This window comes from Mobula hypostoma, chromosome 15, assembly GCF_963921235.1.
Source record: "Mobula hypostoma chromosome 15, sMobHyp1.1, whole genome shotgun sequence".
NCBI classification, from domain to species: domain Eukaryota; kingdom Metazoa; phylum Chordata; class Chondrichthyes; order Myliobatiformes; family Myliobatidae; genus Mobula; species Mobula hypostoma.
In genome coordinates this window covers 16,623,996-16,640,427 of record NC_086111.1, presented here as the reverse complement: position 1 = coordinate 16,640,427, position 16,432 = coordinate 16,623,996, and the positions used below count along the sequence as shown (strand labels likewise).

The 16,432-nt window shown below is 44.0% G+C and overlaps 1 protein-coding gene across 8 annotated transcripts in view; it reads right to left on the bottom strand.

Annotated features, from left to right (window-relative positions):
* The window catches only part of dock3 (dedicator of cytokinesis 3), a 966,938-nt gene that overhangs the window by 773,178 nt on the left and 177,328 nt on the right, over window positions 1-16,432 (bottom strand). The window lies entirely within an intron of this gene.

Here is a 16,432-nt window from a genome sequence, read left to right as displayed (position 1 = left end):
AATTTATTCTTAAATGTTACAAAAGAACCCGCATTTACCACCTCGTCTGGCAGCTCATTCCATACTCCCACCACTCTCTGTGTGAAGAAGCCCCCCCTAATGTTCCATTTAAACTTTTCCCCCCTCACCCTTAACCCATGTCCTCTGGTTTTTTTCTCCCCTTGCCTCAGTGGAAAAAGCCTGCTTGCATTCACTCTATCTATACCCATCATAATTTTATATACCTCTATCAAATCTCCCCTCATTCTTCTACGCTCCAGGGAATAAAGTCCTAACCTATTCAACCTTTCTCTGTAACTGAGTTTCTCAAGTCCCGGCAACATCCTTGTAAACCTTCTCTGCACTCTTTCAACCTTATTTATATCCTTCCTGTAATCTGGTGACCAAAACTGAACACAATACTCCAGATTCGGCCTCACCAATGCCTTATACAACCTCATCATAACGTTCCAGCTCTTATACTCAATACTTCGATTAATAAAGGCCAATGTACCAAAAGCTCTCTTTACGACCCTATCTACCTGTGACAACACTTTTAGGGAATTTTGTATCTGTATTCCCAGATCCCTCTGTTCCACTGCACTCCTCAGTGCCTTACCATTAACCCTGTATGTTCTACATTGGTTTGTCCTTCCAACGTACAATACCTCACACTTGTCAGTATTAAACTCCATCTGCCATTTTTCAGCCCATTTTTCCAGATGGTCCAAGTCCCTCTGCAGGCTCTGAAAACCTTCCTCACTGTCTACTACACCTCCAATCTTTGTATCATCAGCAAACTTGCTGATCCAATTTACCACATTATCATCCAGATCATTGATATAGATGACAAATAACAATGGACCCAGCACTGATCCCTGTGGCACACCACTAGTCACAGGCCTCCACTCAGAGAAGCAATTCTCTACACTGTGACGAGAATACACATAAAATTAAGATGTTTGCTGGCCTGGGCTAGCATCAGTGGCATCAGCAGTTGGTCTGCCACCTGCCCTCAGGGGAAGGAGAGATAAGGAACAATGGAGCAGCGTCTGGAGATGTGTAATGAAGGGACGTGGGAGAGAGAGAGCTGTCTGGAGCGGCTCCCCCCCTTTGAACCCTGAACTGTTTGAAGTGATGGACAGGCGATACCCCAGCAGGGGGATAAAAAGGGACAGGTTCGCTAAGACAGACACACACGCCACCCGAGGTAACGAGACCCTGGAAGTGGTGCACCTCTCACGAGTGGGTGAGAAGTACCAGACAACGACCAGGGTGGAAAGGTACGATCAGCGGGAACCCGGTGTGTGTCCGCCCTTGCCTGGGTGCCGGGTTCACTGCAGAGGATCGACCGCATCTGGAAGAGGGGTCACAGTCGGTGACCTCAGGTGACATCACCAAGGACCCGCCCAAAAGTTGCTTGTGAGCAATCTCGCCGGTCTGTGAGTGAAGCAGTGTTCTGAATGATCAGTTGTTCCTGTTCTATCTCTCTCTTCCCCCACGTTGTCCATCGCCATAGCAACGATTACTGCGAACTGAACTGGACTGAACTTTGAGTCATTTTGAAATTTGGTCATTTACCCCTAGACAACGATAGAGCTTGATTGATGCTGTTATCTTAATTCTGTGCACATGTGTGGTTATCATTGTTGAACTGTTGCATTTATTATCCTTTCGATTACTGTGTTGCTTGTTTCTTTAATAAAACTTTCTTAGTTCTAGTACTCCAGACTCCAATCGAGTGATCCATTTCTGCTGGTTTGGCAACCCAGTTACGGGGTACGTAACAACACCACTCTCTGGCTTCTTCCATCGAGCCAATGTCTAAACCAATTTACCACCTCTCCATGTATACCTAGTGACTGAATTTTCCTAACTAAGCTCCCATGCGGGACCTTGTCAAAGGCCTTACTGAAGTCCATGTAGACAATATCCACTGCCTTCCCTTCATCCACTTTCCTGGTAACCTCCTCGAAAAACTCCAACAGATTGGTCAAACATGACCTACCACGCACAAAGCCATGTTGACTCTCCCTAATAAGCCCTTGTCTATCCAAATGCTTGTAGATTCTGTCTCTTAGTACTCCCTCCAATAACTTACCTGCTACTGACGTTAAACTCACCGGCCTATAATTTCCCGGATTACTTTTCGATCCTTTTTTAAACAACAGAACAACATGAGCCACTCTCCAATCCTCTGGCACTTCACCCGTAGACAGCGACATTTTAAATATTTCTGCCAGGGCCCCCACAATTTCAACACTAGTCTCCTTCAAGGTCCGAGGGAACACTCTGTCAGGTCCCGGGGATTTATCCACTTTAATTTTCCTCAAGACAGCAAGCACCTCCTCCTTTTTAATCTGTACAGTTTCCATGGTCTCACTACTTGATTCCCTCAATTCCATAGATTTCATGCCAGCTTCCTTAGTAAATACAGACGCAAAAAACCTATTTAAGATCTCCCCCATTTCTTTTGGTTCCGCACAAAGCTGACCACTCTGATCTTCAAGAGGACCAACTTTATCCCTTACAATCCTTTTGCTCTTAATATACTTGTAAAAGCTCTTTGGATTATCCTTCACTTTGACTGCCAAGGCAACCTCATGTCTTCTTTTAGCCCTCCTGATTTCTTTCTTAAGTATTTTCTTGCACTTCTTATACTCCTCAAGCACCTGATTTACCCCCTGTTTCCTATACATTTCATACAACTCCCTCTTCTTCTTCATCAGAGTTGCAATATCCCTTGAGAACCAAGGTTCCTTATTCCTATTCAATTTGCCTTTAATCCTGACAGGAACATACAAACTCTGCACTCTCAAAATTTCCCCTTTGAAGGCTTCCCACCTACCAATCACATCTTTGCCAGAGAACAACCTGTCCCAATCCACGCTTTTTAGATCCTTTCTCATTTCTTCACATTTGGCCTTCTTCCAGTTCAGAACCTCAACCCTAGGACCAGATCGATCCTTGTCCATGATCAAATTGAAACTAATGGTGTTATGATCACTGGAACCAAAGTGCTCCCTAGTACCTATTGCCTAGTACCAATCAATATATTTGCAAAAATTCAGTAGAAGAATGATTTCAACTAATAAGGTAGCTGTGGATAAGACACACAATAGAGAATGGTTAGTACTACATTGTGGGCATCACTGAGTTGTGGCTGGAAGGTGGTCATAGTTGGGAGCTTAAATATCATGTATCGAAAGAACAGACAGGAAGGCATCGGCGGTAGTGTGGCTCTGTTGGTAAGAGATGAAATTACATCTTTAAAAAGAGGTGACATAGGGTCAGAGAATGTCAAATCTTTGCAGGTGGAGTTAAGAAACTACAAGGGTAAAAAAAAACATTATGGGAATCATACATAGGCCTCCAAATAGTAGCCAAAATGTGAGGTTGAGATTGCAAAGGAAGCTGGAAACGGCAAGTAATAAGGGTTATGTCACAACTGTAATGGGGACTACAACATGCAAATAGATTGGGAAAATCAGGTTAGTGTCAGATCGCAAGAGAGGGAATTTGTTGAGTGCCTATGAGATGGCTTTTTTAAGAGAAACCTACTTGGGGAAAGGCCATCTCAGATTGGCTGTCATGTAATAACCCAAATCTTATTGAGGAGCTTAATGTAAAGGAATCCTTAGCAGGCAGTGATCATAATATGATTGAATTGATACTGCAGTTTGAGAGGGAGAAGCATAGGTTAAATGTATCAGTATTGCAATGGAATAAAGGGAATTACAGAGGCATGAGAGGAGAGCTTGCCCAGGTGGACTGCAGAAAGATACTGGTAGGGATATTGGCATAGCAGAGGCAGCTGAAGTTTCTGGGAATAGATCACAAGGCACATGATCGATACGGAGAAAGAAGTTCTCAAATGGCAGGGGTAGACAATAGTAGATGACAAGGGAAGTCAAGAACTGCATAACAGCCAAGGGAGAGGCATATAATGTAGCAAAAGTGAGTGGGACTGTTATTGTGAAAGCATGTTTATTTGGAATATGGTTTGTCAAAGGGAAATTGAATGTTTTGTACATGCACAGTTTTATGTTGCATTAATCTAAAGGAGGAGGAAGTATAATGGAGAGATCTATTTCTTTTAGAACAATGACTCTCCTTAGCACTACTTACTGACAGATAACTTACTCATGCGCATTGATTTGTTGACTACGCATGCGCATTGGCCTGTTCTTTCCCTCGCTGTAATGTGAATAGACCAGTTAAAGCCATTTTCTGCCTGCATGCTTTTATTTAATTGATATGTAGTTGCACAGACACAACAGAAGAAAAGGAATTTTTTTTTATAGAAGGGTCTTGAAGATACATAGATGGGAACTAGACGGGTCGTGGTGAATGAAACAGGTGAGCAATTAGCTGCAGAAACACTGCTGGGAGGTTTCTCAGATGGTGGAAGAGGTGGCTCTCATAGAAGCACTGCACAACAGTTAGGACACCTAATACAAGAACTTGCGGAAGCAGTGGAGCTGCAAGCAGAGGTTATAGTGATTGAAGTACAGGCTCACCAGAAAGTGGAGAGTAAGGAGCACAAAGGGAATGAGTGGGCAGACATCAGGGCAAAAAGGGTAGCAGAAGAACAAGTGACAACTGAAACTGCAAGTGTGCAGGAAGAAACTACTGGAGCCAGTTTAGTAAGATTATATGAAGAGGTGAAGACAAAGGAGAAGGAGAATTGGAGGAGAGAAGGAGCAAAGGAAAGACCAGATGGGAACTGGACTCATAGGGAGGCACGAGTCCCGGTAGCCCCACCATACATTTCACCTTTTACACTTGAGCTATGATCTCTAATTCTAGTCAAGAAACTAATTTATTTCCAGGCACCTCTATTTTACCATATTCCTCAGTTCCCTACCATTTACTAAGTATGTCCTACAATAACTAAGTTTGTAAACACAAAATAATCTGCAGATGCTGGGGTCAAAGCAACACTCACAACACACTGGAGGAACTCAGCAGGTTGGGCAGCATCCGTGGAAAAGATTGGTCTTCCTTTCGGGCCGGGTCCTGACGAAGGGTTCCGGCCCGAAACGTCGACCGATCTTTTCCACGGATGCTGCCCGACCAACTAATTTGTCTTCCTAAAGTGAAAAGCAACAACTTATCTACATTAAATTCTATATGCTATTTTTCCATTCTTTTTTCCCAGCTGGTCCAGATCCCGCTGCAAACTTCGATAGCCTTCCCTGCTGTCCACTACACTCCCCAATCTTGATGTCATCTGCAAATCTGCTGGTCCAGTTTATTACTTTATTGTCCAAACCATGAATAAAGATGACAAACAACAATGGACCCAGCATGAATCTCTGTAGCACACCACTAATCACAGGCTTCCAGTCAGAGAAGCAACCATCTTTCCAGCTTCACCCGTGAAGCCAATGTTCTTTCTTTTTAAATCTTTTTATTGAATTAGGATACACAAGGTAAAACATATAGCAACCAATACATTGTTACGATATAGATATACAAGAAATATTAATACAAAAAAACAATGCAAACAACGTAGGTTGGTTATAAAATAACAAGGTAATATAATAGTATACTAGTTTTCCATATAAAACGATAAAGGAGAAAAAAACCACGGGAAAAAACCCCCAAAAAAAACTACCGTGCCACTAAGCTACAAAGCAAAGCAATGGGCTAACTAGGTAAATAGTAGACTTAAACAGATTAAATAATCATGTCCTCAAACCCGACCTCCACTAGTAGCAGATAAAATCCACGAAGGGAGTGCTATATGATCAGAGAGAAAAAAAAAAGTTACATTAAATGAAAATATTGAATAAAAGATCTCTAGGTCTGTTCAAATTTAACTTAAGTATCATAGAGATTACTTCTGATTTTTTCCAAATTTAGGCACAGTATCGTTTGAGAGAACCAAAAAAACGTAGTTGGGGCATTAATCTCCTTCCAATGTTGTAAAATACACCTTTTCGCCATTAAAGTAAGAAATGCAATCATTCTACGCGCTGAGGGGGATAAATTACTAGAAGTTTTAGGTAATCCAAAGATAGCAGTAATAGGATGGGGAGAAATATCACTATTCAAAACCTTTGAAATAATATTAAAAATATATTTCCAAGAAGTTTCCAGAGTAGGACAAGACCAAAACATATGGGTCAAAGAGGCTATCTTCCCATGACATCTATCACAAAAAGGGTTAATATGAGAATAAAAATGAGCTAATTTATCTTCAGACATATGTGCTCTATGGACAACTTTAAACTGAATTAAGGAGTGTTTGGAACAGATAGAGGAAGTATTGACTAGTTGTAAAATATGAGCCCAGTCATCCGCTGGGATAGTAAGGCCCAATTCCTTTTCCTAGTCAGTCCTAATCTTATCGAATGGAGCTATCCTAAGTTTCATGATAGTATTATAAATAATAGCCGTTACACTTTTCTGACACGGATTGAGGTTAATGATAGCGTCTAAAATATTTGTAGGGGGTAATGCCGGAAGGGAAGAAAGTATGGTCCTTATGAAATTTCTAACTTGCAAATATCTAAAAAAATGTGTTCTTGGTAAATTGTATTTGTTAGATAACTGTTCAAAAGACATAAGGGAACCATTTGAAAATAAATCCAAAAACCGTGATATACCATTAGTCTTCCAAGAAGCCAATGTCAAAGCCAATTTACTGCCTCATCCTGAATGCCAAGTGACTGTACCTTCTTGTCCAGCCTCCTATGCGGGGATTTGTCACAGACCTTACTGAATTCCCTTTAGACAATGTCCACTGTCTTTCCTTCATCAACTTTTCAGGTAACCTCCTTGAAAAACTCTCTAAGGTTGGTTAGACATGACGTACCACACACAAAGCTATGCTGACTATCCCTAATCAGGCCCTATCTGCACTAGCCTCCCACAAGATCCAAGGAAACACCTTGTCAGGTTTTGGGGACTTTTCCACCCTGATATTTCTCAAGTTAGCAAGCACCTACTCTTCTGTAATCTGGATATGGTCCACGGCCTCACTACTGTTTTGCAACATTTCTATAAGACTCTGGGTCCATCTCCTGAGTGAATACAGATGTAAAAAGTCCATTTCAGATCTCCCCCATCTCTTCCAGCTCCATGCATAGATGACCGTTCTGATTGTCAATGGGCCAAATTTTGTCCCTTACTATCCTTTTGCTTTTAATATATCTGCAGAAACCTTTGGGATTCTCCTTCAACTTATCTGCCAGAGCAACTTCCTGGTTTCTTTTAGCCCTCCTGATTTCCTTCTCAAGTGCCCTGTTGCAGTTCTTAGACTCCTCAAGCGTTTTATTTGTTTGTTGCCTATACCTGCCATGCACCTCCTTAATCAGGGCCTCGGTATCCCTTAAAAATGAATGTTCCCTATGCCTGTTAGCCTTGCCTTTTATTCTGACAGACTCTGTTGTTTTAGGCATTATAGGTATTAAAGGGGGAAGGAAGGCATTATGCATCAGGGAAAATGTCAGGCCAGTGCTCAGACAGGACAGACTGGAGAGCTCATCTACGAACTCTCAAAATTTCATTTTTGACAGCCTCCCACTTTCTAAATGTCCCTTTGCCAGAAAACAACCTATCCCAATCCACACTTGCCAGGTGCTTTCTCATGCCATCAAAATTGGTCTTTCTCCAATTTAGAATCATAACCTGAGGACCAGTCCTATCCTTCTCCATAGTTATCTTGAAACAAATGCAATCATGATCGCTAGATTCAAAGTGTTCCGTCATACACACTTCTGTCACCTCTCCTGTCTCATTTCCTAGTGAAAGATCCAGTATTGCACTCCCTCTAGCTGCAGCCTCTATATATTAAGGAAATAGTCCTTAACACATTTGACAAACTCTATCCATCCAGTCTTTTCACAATGAGAGTTCTAAACAATATGTGGAAAATTAAAATCACCATCCATAATAACTTTGTTTCTTGTAACTGTCAGCTATTTCCCTACAAATGTGCTCCTCTACCTCCCGCTGACTATTGGGAGGTCTATCCCTCAGTTCCACCCATATAGCCTCAAGTAGATGAGCTCTCCAGTCAGTCCTGTCTCAGCATTGGCATAACATTTTCTCTGCTGCATCCTGCCATCTCTCCCACTTTAATCACTTCTTTGCCACAGAGCCAGATTTAGAAGTGGAGATCTGGTCACTGCTTTCTCCGGTAGGTTCCTCCATCCCCACCCCCCAACAATATCAAAATTGATATACTTGCTATTCAGGGGAACGACCACAGGAGTACTCTGATATCTTTCGAGAATTTTTTAATGTATCAGCTGCTCAATCAACTTGAAGGTATTGTAATTGTTGAATGTCAGTGATCTTTCTTAAACAGGTGGCTAACTTCAATAAATGCCAGAAAAATAAGTGAGTTTTCACTACTAAATGTGGAAGCTATTCAAGTAGCGGCAAGTCATGTCACAAACTTCTGATTATTCTTTCCAAAGACTTACAATTTAATGTTCCCGATTAGACCACAAGACATAGGAGCCGAATTAGACCATTTGGCCTATTGAGCCTGCTCTGCCATTCCATCATGGCTGATTTATGATGTCTCACAACTGAATTCTCCTGCCTTCTCCACATAACATTTGTTGCCATGATTAATCAAGAACCTATAAACCTCCTTCTTAAATACACCCAGTGACTTGGCCTGCAGAGCTGTTTGTAACAATGAATTACACAGATTAACCACTCTCTGTCTAAAGCGGGGCACTGTCTATGCCACCCCGAGCTACCTGCCAGCCTAGTCATCATATGGGAGCCCAAGCATGGGAGGATAAACCCTGGGTACCCTCCCAAGACTATGGTCAACACGCTCCTAGAAGACAGCGGCGCGCTAATGTAGATGAACTGAACACACTGATGAGGGAGAGGGAGAAGAGGAGCGTCCGTCATCGTGCCCAACGCCGGCCCCCTAGGCCTGAGTCGACGTAGTAGCAGTGGCTAAAGAAATTCCTCCTCATCTCTGTTATATCAAGAATGTCCCTCAATTCTGAGGCTGTGCCCTCTGGTCCTTGACTCCCTCATTACAGAAAACATCCTCGCCACATCCTCTCTATCTAGGCCTTTCAATATTTGCTACGTTTCAATCAAATCCACCCTCTCTCATTCTTCTAAACTACAGTGAGTACAGGTCCAGAGCCATTAAACATTCTTCATATGTTAACCCTTTTATTCCTGAGATCAGTCTCATGAACCTCCTCTGGACCCTCTCCAATGCCAGCACAACCTTTCCTAGCTAAGGGCCCAAAACTACTCAAATGCAATCTGACCAATGCCTTATAAAGCTCCACCATAATACTATTGCTTCTATATTCTAGTCCTCACGAAATTAATGCTAAAATTGCATTGCCCTCCTTATCGCCAACTCAACCTGCAAGTTAACCTTTCGGGAATCATGCACACCAGCTTCCAAATCCTTCTGCACCTCTGAATTTTGAATTTTTATCCCACTTAGAAAACAGTCCATGCCTTTATCCCTTCTGCCAAAGTGCATGACCTTGCACTGCCCTACACCATATTGCATGTGCCACTTCTTTACACATTTCCCCCAATCTGCCTAAACCCTTCTGCAGACATCCTGTTTCCTCAATGCTACCTGACCACCCCCCCCCCCACCTATCTTCATATCATCTGCAAAGCTAGCCACAAAGCTATCAATTCATTCATCCAAATTATTGATATACAACTTAGGAAAAGGGGTCTACGTTACTAATCTATCTTCATAGCTTTCAGCCACCCAAACACTTTCACCTTAGTAAGAGCAACAACACTCACTTCTGCCCTGACACTCTCACATTTCTGGCATTCTGTTCATGTCTTCCACAGCAAATACTGACACAAAGTATTCAATATGTTCATCTGCCATTTCTTTGTCCTCCATTAATACCTCTCCAGCATTATTTTCCACTCTCGTCTTTTGCTCTATATCTGTATTCTCTTTTATATTATGTTACTAGCTAAACATATTTCATCTTTATTCACTGTAGAGCTTATTTTAGTTGTATTCTGTTGGTTTTTCAAAGTTTCCCAATCTTCTACCCTCCCACTAATTATTGCAATATTATATGCACTCTCTTTTGCTTTTATGCTGTCTTTGACTTCCCTTGTCAGACATGGTTGCCTCATTCTCCCGTTAGAAAACTTCATCTTTAGAGTGTAACTTACCCATGCCTTCTGAATTTCCCCCAGAAACTCCAGCCATTACTACTCTACCGTCAATCCTGCTAATATGCCCTTCTCTTTCTCAAATTGCAGGGCAAATTTTATCAAAGTATGACCACTGCCTCCTAAGTGCTCCTTTACCTTAAGCTCAGATACCCACATCACACCTGCCAATCTCTAACTGTGCTACAAGATCATCTTCCTTATTATGTATATTACATGCATTCAAATATACCTTCAGTCCTATTTTCATCACCTTTATTGATTTTGACCCATTACACTTCAACTCACCCCAGTGACTGCACTTTTTCCCTATCATCTGCCTGTCCTTCCTCACAGTCTCACTACATACTGCATCTAGTTGTATACCAACTGCCCATTCATTTACAGGAGGTGGGCACCGCCAGCTAAGCCAGCATTTATTGCCCATCCCCAGTTGCCCTTGAGAAGGTAGCAATGAGCTGCCTTCTCGAACTGCTGCCGTCCCTAAGGTGTATGGGAGGGAATTCCATGATTTTGACCCAGCCACAATGAAGGAACTGTAATATGTTTCCAAGTCAGGACAGTGAGTGACTTGGAGGGGGATTTCCAAGTGATGGTGTTCCCAAGTATCTATTATTCTGATCCTTCTAGATGTAATTGGTGCGTTGTTGAGGTGCATCTTGTCGATAATACACACTGCTGCAACTATTCTTCGACAGTGGAAAGACTGGATGCTTGTGGAAGGCGTACCAATCAAGATGGCTATCTTGTACTGGATGGTGTCAAGCGTCTTGAGTGTTGATGGAGCTGCACTCATCCAGGCAAGTGGCAAGTATTCCATTACACTCCTGACCTAGCCTAGTAGATGGCGGACAGGCTTTGGGAGTCAGGAGGCAAGTTGCACACTGCAGGATTCCTAGCCTTTGACCTGCTCTGTTAGCCACCGTATTTATATGGCTAGATCAATTCAGTTTCTTGACAATGGTAACCCCCAGGATGTTGAAAGTAGAGGATTCAGTGAAGCTGATGCCACTGAATGTCAAGAGACAAAGGTTAGAGCCTCTCATGTTAGAGATGGTCATTGCCTGGCACTTGCATGGCTTGAATGTTACTTGCCACTTGTCAGCCCAAGCCTGGATGTTGTCCAGGTCCTGCTGCATTTGGGCATGAACTACTTCACTACCCGAAGAGTCACAAATAGTGCAGAACATTGAGCAGTCATCCGCGAACATCCCCACTTCTGACCTTATGATGGAAGGAAGGTCATTGATGAAGCAGCTGAAGATGGTTGGCCCTAGAACACTTCTCTGAGGAACTCTTGCAGTGATGTCCCGAGGAAGAGATGATTGACCTCCAACCACTGCAACCATCTTCCTTTGTGTCAGGTACGATTCCAACCAGTGGAGGGTTTTCTCCCTAATTCCCGTTGACTCCACCATAGCTAGGGCAGCTTGATGTCATACTTGGTCAAATGCTGCCTTGATGTCGAGGGCTATCACTCTTACTTCACCTCTGGTATTTAGCTCTTTGGTCCACGTTTGGACCAAGGGGGTGGTGAGATCAGGAGCTGAGTAGCATTTTCCACATTGCTATGTAGATGCCAGTGTTGTAGCTGTACTGGAATAGCTTGGCTAGTGGCATGGCAAGTTCTGGAGCACAAGTCTTCAGGACCATTGCTGGGATTTTGTCTGAGCCCATAACCTTCGCATTATCCAGTGCTTTCAGACGTTTCTTGATATCACGTGGAGTGAATCGGATTGGCTGCATACTGACACGTGGGATGCTGGGGTGCTGGATCATCCACTCAGTACTTCTGACTGAAGAGTACTACAAATGCCTCAGCCTTCTCTTTTGCAGAGACGTGCTGTGCTCCTCTACCATTAAGAATGGGGATATTTGTGAAGCCTCCTCCTCCTCCAGTGAGTTGCTTGATTGTCCGCCACCATTCATGGCTGGATGTGGCAGGACTACAGAGCATAGGACTGATCCGTTGGTTGTGGTACACTTAGCTTAGCTCTGTCTATTACTTGTTGCTTATGGTGTTTGGTATGCAAGTAGTCCTGTATTGTGGCTTCACCAGGGTGACTCCTCATATTGAGGTATGCCTGATGTTCTCGGCATGCCGTCCTGCACTCTTCATTGAACCAGGGTTGATCCCCTAGCCTGGTGGTAATGTGATGTGAGGGATATGCCAGGCCATGAGATTACAGATTGTAGTTGAGTACAATTCTGCTGCTGCTAATGGCCTACAGCACCTTATAGATGCCCAGTCTTGGGCTGCTAGATCTTAGTCTCCACAAATACTGTGCGGTGGTCACTTTTACTATTACAGTCATGGACAAACGCTTCCGTGGCAGGCAAGTTGGTGAGAATGAGGTCAAGTGTGTTTTTCCCTCTTGTTGGTTCCCTCACCACCTGCTGTAGTCCCAGTCTAGTAGCAATATCCAATAGGACCCAACTAGCTCAATCTGTGGTGGTACTACCGAGCCACTCTTGGTTGGTGATGGACATTGACGACTCCACCTAGAGTACATTCTGTGCCCTTGCCACCCTCAATGCCTTCTCCAAATGCTGCTCAACATGAAGCACTGGTTCATCGGCTGAGGGACGACAGTACGTGGTAATCAACAGGAGGTTTCCTTGCCCACGTTTAACCTGGTGCCATGTAACTTCATGGGGTGCAGAATCGATGTTTAACTCCCTCGCTACTGTATACAACTGTGACACCACCTCTGCTAGGTCCATTATGCCGGTGAGACAGTACATACCCAGAAATGATGATGGAGAAGTCGGGAATGTTTACTGTAAGGTATGATACTGTCAGCATAATTATGTCAGGCTGTTGCTTGACTAGTCTGTGAGACAGCCCTCCCAACTTTGGCACAAGTCCCCAGATGTTAGTAAGGAGGACTTTGCAGAGTTGACAGGGCTGGTTTTGCTGTTGTCATTTCGAGTGCCTAGGTCGATGCTGGGTTGTCTGTCCAGGTTCATTCCGCATTATTTTCTTTTTAGCGGCTGGATACAACTGAATCAGAATCCTTTATTATCGCCAAGTATGTGGACACATACAGGGAATTTGATGTCGGTTTCCCTGAGCTCTCGCTGTACAGAATCAAAAAGCAAACAAAACAATAGTACAAATAATTGTGAACTATATACAATGAGGTATACCTGTGTATGTACAGGTGGACTTGGTTTATAATAGACTAAAATTCAAGTGTTCATAAGACTGATGGCATACGGAAAAAAACTGTTCTTGTACCTATTTGTCCTGGCATACAGTGATCTAAAGCGCCTACCAGAAGGAAGGAGTTGAAACAGGTGATGTCCGGGGTGTGATGGGTCTACAATAATGCTGCTTGCTCGCTTCCTGACTCTAGATGCATACAAGTCCGGGATCGAGGGCAGCTTCACACCAATAATCCTTTCCGCAGCCCTGACGGTTCTTTGGAGTTTATTCTTGTCTTGTTTGGTAGCTGATCCAACCCAGACAGTGATGGATGAACAGAGAACAGACTGGATTATTCCTGAATAGAATTGAATCAGCAGCTCCTGAGGCAGGTTGTACTTCCTGAGTTGACGTAGGAAATACAACCTCTGCTGAGCATTTTTGATAAGAGTGTCCATGTTGGGTGTCCACTTCAGGTCCTGGGAGATTGTGACACCCAAAAACCTGAAGGTCTCCACAGCAGACACAATACTGTTGAGTATAGTGAGTGGGGGGAGTATTGGGGGGCTCCTCCTTAAGTCCACTGTCACCTCCACAGTCTTGAACGTACTTAGCTCCAGATTGTTCTGACCACACCAGAGGGCCAGCCGTTCCACCACCCACCTGTATGCAGACTCATCACCGTCTCGGATCAGGCCAATGCAGACATCCCACCTCTCCCGGAACTTCCAGGAGTCTCCCACATATTAATAGTGGCTCCCTGATGCCCGCAAATTATATACAATATCACAAAATCAATTTTTTTGAGAGCGAGAGAGAGAAAAGCAAGAGAGAGCGTGAGAGCGACCACAAGAGAGAGCACATGTGCGAGAAAGCGAGAGCGCGTGAGCGACCGAGAGAGAGAGAGAGAGAACGCGTGCGCCATGGCTGAGTGTTCCAAAAAAAAATATAAAACGTACGTCACCCCAGACTACACTAAAGTGTACCCCTGCCTAATAGGGGTCAAAATAATGACAGCGTTGCTCGCTGCACTGTTTGCAACAATGACTTTTCTATTGCCCATGGTGGGTTAAGACTGTAAAAGACATGTTGAGGTGAGTTTAACAAGTGTCATTCGTTCATTAGCATAGCTAACATTATTTAAACTAGCTGGCCAGCTGCTAAGGAGCTAATCTATTGCAGACATCCCACCTCTCCCGGAAGACTCCCGCAAATTGATGGTGCTACCTCCCTGAAATTAGTTTTTGCAGGGTGGGATGTCTGCCAATGACAGTTGTGTCGTCGGCAAACTTCAGGAGTTTAACAGATGGATCCTGTGAGGTGCAGTCATTAGTGTAAAGGGAGAAGAGCAGTGAGGAGAGCACACATCCCTGGGGGACACTGGTACTGATTGTCCGGGTCCTAGAAATAATGCTCCCCCCAGCCTCACTTGTTGCACCCTGTCAGTCAGGAAGCTAGTGATCCACTGACAGATGGCAGGGGAGACAGCAAGCTGGGTGAGTTTGGAGTGGAGGTTTGCTAGGCCATTTCAGAGGACATGTAAGAGTCAACCACACTGCTGTGATCTGGAGTCACATATAGGCCAGACCAGGTAAGGATGGCAGGATTCCTCCCCTAAAGGACATTAGTGAACCAGATGGGTTTTTATGACAATCGACATGGTTTCATAGTCAGAAATGTTTAATGAACTCAAATTCCCCATCTGCCATGGTGGGATTCCAACTCTTATCCTCAGTGTAAAATTGAGTCTCTGGATTACTGATCACAATGGTAATTACCACTGTGCCAAATCTTCCCAATTACTCCTATGTCTCTGGTTCCCTTCTCCCAGCCAAATTAGTTTAAACTCTCCCACACAGCTCTAGCAAACCTGCCTGCGAAGATATTAATCCCCCTGCATTCAGGTGTAACCTGTCCTTTTTGTATAGGTTATACCTTCCTTAAGGTTGTTATAGACAGAGCTGGTAATGGGGACAAGCTCCCACTACCTATTAAATGCTCCCAATGGCGTGCACCTCAAATAACCTCTGACAATCAAGTCCAGCTCCTGGCCTTCACATGTGGCTTATCTACTAAGCCCAGCAGAACTGTTTCTACTGACAGGAGAAGGGGCAAAGGCAGGTCACTGGCACCTTAAAACCAGTCGCTTTGGACAGAGGGGACTCGTCAACCACGGTTGGCATCTCACATAGGAGAAGGAAAACCCTGACATCAAACCTCCACTATTTTGTGGCTATACCCACTCATGGGGAAGGCTTCTGGAGTGTATCCTGAGGGAAAAATCCAGAGCTGGAGCCCCTAGGGCAGTCACATACTAAATTCAATGATGACTGGCAACTCGTTCGATGCTGCTGGTACCAATCTGTATTGAAATCTGCTGTACTTGTGGGTTAATCAGATACGTGGAGAAGGGGAGCAACAGCTTGCTCTTCATATCGTACTTGTGTATCTAGACAGCTAGGTCACAGCGTCTATGGTCGACCCTGATTGACAGAGGCCTCACTCACCCCTTCCCCAATGACCCAGAAATCTGAAACCCTGCTCCCTGCACCAATTCTTCAGCCATGCATTCATCTGCCAGATCATCCTATTCTTATGCTCACTGGCATGTGGCACAGGCATCAATCCAGAGATTACTACCCTGGAGGTCTTGCTTTTCAGCTTCCTGTCCAACTCACCATATTCTTTCTTCAGGATGTCCTTCCATTTTCAACCTATGTCATTGGTACCAATATATACCACAATCTTTGGTTGTTCATCCTTCCCCTTTTGGATGTTGTGGACCTGATCTGAAACATCCCCGACTCTCGCACCCGGAAGGCAACATACCATGTGGGTGTCCCTTTCATGTCCACAGAATCTGTTTTCTGCTCCTCTGATTATGGAATGCCCCTACTGCACTCCTGTTTTCCCCACCTTCCCTTCTGAGCAAGCTACAGAGGCACATTCAGGGGCAGAAAACCCCAGGGGTGATCTCCCCAAAAAAGTATCCAAAGCAGTATACTTATTATTGAGGGATCAGCTACAAAGGTACTCTGCACTGGCTGCCTATTCCCCTTTCCTCTCCTGGAACTTAGCAGTGGCTACTTCCCTGTAGCTCGTATCTATCGCCTCATTTCTCCATCTGAACCGAAGGTCATCCACTTGCAG